The 9,147-nt window shown below is 26.4% G+C and overlaps 1 long non-coding RNA gene across 1 annotated transcript; it reads left to right on the forward strand.

Moving 5' to 3' along the window:
• Window positions 1–4,972: 4,972 nt before the first annotated feature.
• LOC123270774 lies at window positions 4,973–5,411 on the forward strand. The gene is made up of 2 exons (XR_006510696.1): window positions 4,973–5,125; window positions 5,224–5,411. It is a non-coding gene; the product is annotated as an uncharacterized LOC123270774 (long non-coding RNA).
• The last annotated feature ends 3,736 nt before the right edge of the window (window positions 5,412–9,147 follow it).

A 9,147-nucleotide genomic window follows, 5' to 3' on the forward strand; every position in this document is an offset into this window, starting at 1 on the left:
TCCTTCTGTTCCAATTCGCTGGTATGCTTCTACATCTATCAGACACTCCAGACTCCACACTATCCCATATTCCGTAGAGCCCATAATCCATAATGTGGGTACACCATCAGCAATTTAATTATTTATACGTGCCCGGTTATTTTCGGGAGTTCACGAACTGCCAATTTTGTAAAAACAGCCGCTACCGTGTCTAAATTGTAAACATACTTCGTACTCGAAATTTTTTTTTTAACTTTTAGAATTCAGGATTAATTTTAGTTATATAAATTCATACACTGATAGAAGGATTTAGTACGGAGTAATAAACTGATTTAGTAACAAAATTTTTAGTCATTTATTTGGGAGAAATAAATATTTTTTACCGATCAATATTATTTGTTACAGTTTAATAAATTATTTTTTTATTCTAAATAAATTATATTAATATAGACAAAGCCTTATTATATCAAAATAAATATTTGTTTCCACCAAATAATATTTAGTAGTAGTTACTTAATATTTGTTTGGTAAGTATTGTCGGTAGATGGCTTTGCTTTAATTCTAATGTGGTACATAACTTATTCACTGACTTAGATTATTTTATTCAGCTCGATTTTGGGAGTTTATCTTCCCTTTGAAAACACACATACGTCCCAAATGGCTTATATGTTATTTCTCAGTGGAGTTTAGTTTAAATTTTTCAATTAGTCTATTATTGATATGTTAAAAAGTTGTTTAATTTTAAATTTTATGAATGTCTCAAATAAAAAATGATAATTTAATGAGATTCTTTTCTTCATAATACCTTATATTTTTACTTAAGACTATTTATTTTAATTATTTTGATTTATTTTGAGTAAAAAAGTTAGGTTATACGGTAAAATTAGTTAAAAAATTAATTTGTTTAACCAATAAACGATTTATTGCGAAGCAATAAATCATTTGTTAAATACTAAATATTTATTTGGTGACAATGGGCTTTAATAAATGATTTAGTAACTGTTACTAAATATTTGGTAATTAAAGATTTATTACTAAATCATTTAGTAACTATTTGAGCATTCCATAGTGACTGGTGGGACATTTGACTCTGGAATTCCACCAATAATAAGCTATAATTATGTGATTGAAACTTATACTACACTGTAAAAAAAGCGGTGTTAAAATGGACTCATTTTAACACCGCTATGTAACAACTGTGTATTAACACCGGTGTAGCGGTGCTCTTTTGCGGTGTTAGAATTCCGGTGTTAAACCGGTGTAATACCGGTGTTAAACCGGTGTAATACCGGTGTTAAACCGGTGTAATACCGGTGTAACAGTAGAATAAATTTACACCGTATCGGAGTATAAATCTTACATGATCCATAAAACACAATTAATATTCAACACTTATCAAAATGAGACAAGTAACATTTATTTAAGAATTTTTAATTTATAAAATTACGCAGAAATCGATTCAATGAATGTTATACAACAAGTTAAATAATATTTACACACTGTAAAAAAAAACCGGTGTGAGTCCATGCGGTGTACGGTGTTAAAAATTCCGGTGTTAAATTCAACACCGAAATCGGTGCAGCAGTAACACCGGTCGCGGTGTAAATATTTTTTTTCGGTGTTAAATCGGTGTTATAAATTTTCCGGTGTTGATAATATTTTAAGTAAGACAATTTTTATAATTAAACTTTTTATGTTTAATAATTAAAGATAAATAATCAAAAAAAAGTTAATATTTAATTTGGAAAGTTTAAAATAATAAAATATAAAGTAGATAAAAGTTTTTGATTAAAATAAATACACTGTAAAAAATTTCGATGTAAAAATGGACCCAGAGCACTTTACATGGCCGTGTAGTGTGAAATAATGGTGTAAAATTCTCTCGGTGTAAATTTTCGATCCGTGTTACTTTAACACCATTATTAAAGGACAATTTTAGGACATCATATAGATAATCGGAAACTCTAAAATGGTGGATTTTAGTAATTATTTCATAACTTTTAAGTATTTTTTTTTAAGATTTTCGGAATACTTCTAAGATAATTTTAGAATCAATGCAATTTATTTGAAGCAATTTAGTTGAAATTTTGTCCTTAAATCTTCTGTGGAACCATTTTTGAATAATCTTAAAACATTTTTTTAACTATTTGAGAACAAATTTTGAATACATTTGAGACATTTTTCGGATATTTTTGAGACAATTTTGGAACATTTTTTGGACAGTTTTAGAGTGTTTTTACTACAAATTTGAAACATTTTTAGAAAAATTTTACGACAATTTTGAACGTTTTTAAAATGATTTTCATATAGATAATTTATTTTTGCACATCCGTAGATTTGTCATGTTTAAAACATCCATTATATTGTGAGAGACATCATGGTTACGATAAAAATAATTATTATATTGTTCCTAAACATTTAATATTGTAAATACTATTTAACTTGTTGTATGACATTAATTAAATCGATTTCTGCGTAATTTTATAAATTGAAAATTCTTAAATAAATGTTACTTGTCTCATTTTGATAAATATTGAATATTAATTGTGTTTTATGGATCATGTAATATTCATACTCCGATACGGTGTAAATTTATTCTACTGTTACACCGGTATTACACCGGTTTAACACCGAATTTACACCGGTTTAACACCGCAAAAGAGCGCCGCTACACCGGTGTTAATACACAGGTGTTATCTAGCGGTGTTAAAATGAATCCATTTTAACACCGCTTTTTTTACAGTGTAGGAGAGAAAAATCGATTTTCTTATTGATTAAAAAAAATTTTCTTTACAAATTAGTAAAATATAAACTTTTAATAATAAATTAGGACTAAATTAAAATGAATTAGAGGAATTTTTAAATTTTAGTAATTTTCTCATTTTGCATAGAACGCCCCATATGTAAGTTCTCAGTGGAGATTAGTTTAAATTTTTCAATCCACAGATTCGGTAGAATCTGGCGCCAAGTTCCGTTCAAATCCGTTGTAAACGGAGCGCCAGACTACCGAGTGTGTTTACTGTAAGTAGAACGGTATTTCGAGGTTGCAAAATTTGATTTAATTCGACGGTACTTCTTGTTCCTAAATTTTATATTATAACAGTAATTCATACTTTATTTTACTGATGTCAATTAATTATATTCAATTATAACAATTAATCTACTTGAAATTATTAAATTTAATCAGCACAAACTATAGCAAGCTCAAAAATTTCGATCCTGACTTTTTTTCGATTTAAAAAGTGACATGCCACAGACTAAGTAATTCGAGAATGCATGGTAATAGTCCAATAGATGGGAAACTACAGTTAAAAAAAAAAATTTCACAGCTTGTATCTACACCAGCCAGGGTGCGCTGCAATTATTTTTACATAAACTGTAGCTTCAAGGGGATAGTTTGCTATAAAAAATGCAGCCAACTTGAGATTTAAGTTGGTACCAATTGCAAATTTTTATTATAATTACAAAAAATACTGAAATCCGAACAAAAACAGTTTCATTGTAAAAAAATCGCGCCAAGTCCACGTTCATAAGACTATTAAGAAAAAAAATTTTTATTTCTTTACAAAAAGATATAAAATGAAAAATTAAAAAATCCAAGTAACCGATATGGTTGTATATGATTTTTGGACATTAAAAAAAATTTTGTTGTAAATTTAAAAATTAAAAGAAACAATTTTGGAACGTACTTGGTGTGCGTCATTGTGTACTTCAATTTTTTTTAAAAGTCCTAGTAGATAGATTTTAGGAATTTCATAAAAAGTGAAATATTTCATAACCACGCACACTAAATACGTTCCAAAATTGTTTCTTTTAATTTTTAAATTTACAACAAAATTTTTTTTAATTTCCAAAAATCATATACAACCATATCGATTACTTGGGGTTTTTAACTTTTCATTTTATATCTTTTTGTAAAGAAATAAAAATTTTTTTTCTTAATAGTCTTATGAACGTGGACTTGGCGCGATTTTTTTACAGTGAAACTGTTTTTGTTCCGATTAGTCTATTATTGATATGTTAAAAAGTTGTTTAATTAAAAATTTTCTAAATGTCTCAAATAAAAAATGATAATTGAATAAGATTATTTTCTTTATATCTTATATTTTTACTTAAAATTATTTATTTTAATTATTTTGATTTATTTTGAGTAAAAAAGTTAAGTTATACGGTAAAATTAGTTAAAAAATTAATTTGTTTAACCAATAAACGATTTATTGCGAAGCAATAAATCATTTGTTAAATACTAAATATTTATTTGGTGACAATGGGCTTTAATAAATGATTTAGTAACTGTTACTAAATATTTGATAATTAAAGGTTTATTACTAAATCATTTAGTAACTATTACTAGATCTTATTAAATAGAACTAAATGTTTCTATCAGTGTATTAATGCTTAAAAATTTACTGCAATTGATAATTTAAAAAAAATTTTCATAAATATCATATTAAAGTGACGTAAAAAAATGATTAAAAGGTAAAAGGTGAAAAGTACTAAGTCACTGTCACACGGAACAAGAGACAAGACACTTTGTATCAGGGCCTGAGTCATCTTTCTGTTTCTTCGCGAGGTATACTATTATATTGTATGCAATCGTACATTTAATTTTGAATGAGCTTCTTGACGTTTTGTTACCGGCCACACACGCTCCAGGGACCTCACACATAATACTTTGACTACAATTACTATTTAAATTTTTTATTTCAATTTATCTTTTTAATTATTTATATTCTTTGGAACTTGCGTCAGTCTCAGAATTATCACAAACAATTTTATTATTATTTAATTATAATTATATCAAATGATAACTTAGATAACCTCTGCATATTTTTATTCTAATGTAAAAATTTAAATAGATAATTTATTACAAAAAATTATATCTTATTTTTTTGATTTTTTCGAGTTTTAAATTTTTTTTTAATTTATATATTATTTATAACAATATTCTTAGAATAAATAGACCGTGCATTAGCAAATAATTTTACTTATTAAATTTATTTTAAAGCTGTTAGTTCTCTTAATTTGTTCAAAAAATTAATTTATTTAAATTAAAAAATTAATTATGTCAAAGTTAATATTGATTTTGCTTTTAATCACCATAATGGCTGTAGGAGCCAATGCTTGTCTTAGTTATCGGGCAATCGTAAGTTATCTAATTATATATTTCAAAGATTTATTTATCTATTGAAAAATTAATTACTAACTTTGATAATAATTAATTAAAAATATTAAATGTTGCAGTGCGATCGGCACAGTGATTGCTGCAGTAAATATTGCAAAAGGAGCATCGTCGCCGAACCTTCATGTGCAGAAACCTAAATATATATATATATATATATATATATATATATATATATATATATATATATATATATATATATATATATATATATATATATATATATATATATATCATTTATTTTAATAAACTAATAAAATATGGAAAAAAAAAAATTTATAAATTTTATTTACTAACAAATTTTTTGTAATTTAAATTGTTAAATTAACAGTTTTAAAATGTAAATTAAATAAAATATTAATTGGACTATTGTTTTTGTTTTTTAATAAATAAAATTTTTATATCTTAAAAAATAATTTATTAATTTTATAAATTCACTAAAAATAATTATTTACAAAAAATAAATTATATAAATTAAAATTTTGAATATTATTATAATTTTTTTTAGTAAAATTTACAATATAAGCTATCAATTATTGTTATTATTCTTATTTTTATTATTATGATCGGATATTTGACCTTATTTTTGAAATAATAATTAGTTTTTTGATATTAGAGGCTGGCAATAGCCTGGTCGGTTCGGTGCCCGCTTTTCGAAAGAGTGGGACCCGGGTTCGATCCCGACACGCACCAATATTTTTCAGTGATTATAAATAAAAATATGTGCGTTAATGTTGCCAGCCTCTGGATGTGGCAGAGATAGCCGGGCGGCACACGTCTGACTTGGGTGATCACCCATTTAAGCAACAACTTGAATGAGTGATCACTCTAGTCAGCGTTGGCTAGCGCGAGGGATCTCTGCACACTAGGATAGGGGCCTAATGCTCCAGTGGTCGATAAAGAAGAATTTCTTATCAATCACTGTAGACTTAACCCAGCTCCGACTGTACTAACATGGGTTTTCTCTGTGGTTTCCCCATGTTTCTGTTCCAATACCCGAGTGGTAAGGACCAGGGTGAATGCGGTACAGAAGACACAAGTCGGTCCACAGCCGCATTAAGAAGTGTGTGTTGGGAATGAAAAAATCCCGACATGCAGGGGGGTGGGGTCAAAAGAAGTAGTGAGTATAATGAAGTGATAATAATGATGGAAGTAAATACAAAGTAGAGCTGGGAAAAAAGTGTGTTGTGTAACAAAGGGAAGTGAGAAATAATACCCCACCCTCCCTTGTAAAACACTGCCCAGGTGATACAAGTAAAACCTCCATTATTATTATTATTAGTTTTTTGATATTATGGCAAAAATATTGGTCGTATAAATATTTTTTTTCGGTGTTAAATCGATGTTATAAATTTTCCGGTGTTGATAATATTTTAAGTAACACAATTTTTATAATCAAACTTTTTATGTTTAATAATTAAAGATAAATGATAAAAAAAAAGTTAATATTTAATTTGGAAAGTTTAAAATAATAAAATATAAAAAAGATAAAAGTTTTTGATTAAAATAAATACACTGTAAAAAATTTCGATGTAAAATGGACCCAGAGCACTTTACATGGCCGTGTAGTGTGAAATAATGGTGTGAAATTCTCTCGGTGTAAGTTTTCGATCCGTGTTACTTTAACACCATTATTAAAGGACAATTTCAGGACATCATATAGATAATCGGAAACTCTAAAATAGTGGACTTTAGTAATTATTTCATAACTTTTAAGTATTTTTTTAAGATTTTCGGAATACCTCTAAGATAATTTTAGAATCAATGCAATTTATTTGAAGCAATTTGGTTGAAATTTTGTCCTTAAATCTTGTGGAACCTTTTTTGAATAATCTTAAAACATTTTTTTAACTATTTGAGAACAAATTTTGAATACATTTGAGACATTTTTCGGATATTTTTGAGACAATTTTGGAACATTTTTTGGACAGTTTTAGAGTGTTTTTACAAAAAATTTGAAACATTTTTAGAACAATTTTACAATAATTTTGAACGTTTTTTAAATGACTTTCATATAGATAATTTATTTTTGCACATCCGTAGATTTGTCATGTTTAAAACATCCATTATGTTATGAGAAACATCATGGTTACGATAAAAATAATTATTATATTGTTCCTAAACATTTAATATTGTAAATACTATTTAACTTGTTGTATAACATACATTAAATCGATTTCTGCGTAATTTTATAAATTGAAAATTCTTACATAAATGTTACTTGTCTCATTTTGATAAATATTGAAAATTAATTGTGTTTAATGGATCATGTAATATTCATATTCCGCTACGGTGTGAATTTATTCTACTGTTACACCGGTATTACACCGGTTACACTGATATTACACCGGATTTTTAACACCGCAAAAGAGTACCGCTACACCGGTGTTACATAGCGGTGTTAAAATGAGTCCATTTTAACACCGCTTTTTATACAGTGTACTTATATCAGCGATAACAGCGATAGTAATTAGCTAAGTTTATTTTGAATAGATGTAATTAGCTACTGATAAATTTATGCGCGGTAGTTTGTTTACTTAGAAACTTTTATTCACTTGGAAAATATGCGGCTTAAGGAAAATTTTTTAAATTCATGACTTAATTATTTATTATAGATAATTAATTACTAATTATCAAGGGAATAAGAAAAATATTGTTTTCAAGATATTTGATAAAATCGGTTTTTTTTAGTGAAATTTAGTGTCATTGCAAAGGTCGTGACATATCATTCTCACCTATAGTTAATTTATTATGATAAGTATTTAGGCTGCATTCAAAAATTCTCTATCTCTAGATACATAATTAAGAAATGACCTTGTATCTTGTGAAATATTGACATTTTTAAAGATATAAGCTCATCTCGACAATACACTCATCGAGACCTTTCATTTGAGTACCCACATCAATTTTTTATATATTTATATATACTATATATATATATATATATATATATATATATATATATATATATATATATATATATATATATATATATATATGTACACGGTGAGAAATTTCCATTATTTATTCTGCATGGATTTTAGATATTACAATGGTGCATATTACTAGTGAACCTTATTGACTCAGAATAAAATTTTACAATGGCCCATAGTAATTTCCGAAACAAATAAAATCGGACATAGTAAATGGTAGAAATTGAAATGTACCATAGTAAAATGAAATATGCAATAATTTAAATTTCCGAATGTACTATAGCAAAAAATAAGAAAACGTTTGTAAAAATAAAAATTTTAGAGTAAAAATGTTTTTAGCTATCAAAAAATATCAAACCAAACAAGATTTTTTTTGTTTGCAATAATTTTTAAAAATATTTTTTTAAAATATAATTTTTTTTCATTTTTAACAATGAACGTAGGATTTATTTTGGCAGTTAATTTTATTATGAATAATTATAAACACAATATATAACTTTTAAATTATTTTTATTATTATTAGAAGTGTCGGTTGCAGGTTAACCATCAAATGTTTGTTTTCATTTTAATTTTTCACGGTAAATTATTAAATATTTTATTATTTATGAATCTTACAAATTTTCATTAACTATTCATGTGTTGATGGATTTATAAACTAATATTTATTTAAAACTTAATGTTTATTGCAATTTTCATAACACCGTTAACCACTACTGATAGCGTCTGTAGACTTATGTTGACAAAACAAAGCAGCACGAAAAAATGAAAGAGCGCGCGTCGCGACTGACGCGCATACGTTTACTATGGGACATTTGAAAATTTCATAGTCACAATTTTAAATTTAAACCGAGTACACGTGACTAAATGTGAAACTTTTTTATAAATTTTTATTGTCGACTGAGCAACAGAAATTTTACTATGGAACTATAATGAAAAGTTTTAAGCACACTAACAGTTTTTGTTCTGTCAGTTTACGAAAATTTTTTATATATGTTTATGTAACAGTTGCATGGTGAAATTTACTATGGTCCCTAGTAAATATTGATTGGTACA

This window comes from Cotesia glomerata, linkage group LG8, assembly GCF_020080835.1.
Source record: "Cotesia glomerata isolate CgM1 linkage group LG8, MPM_Cglom_v2.3, whole genome shotgun sequence".
Taxonomy (NCBI): Eukaryota; Metazoa; Arthropoda; class Insecta; order Hymenoptera; family Braconidae; genus Cotesia; species Cotesia glomerata.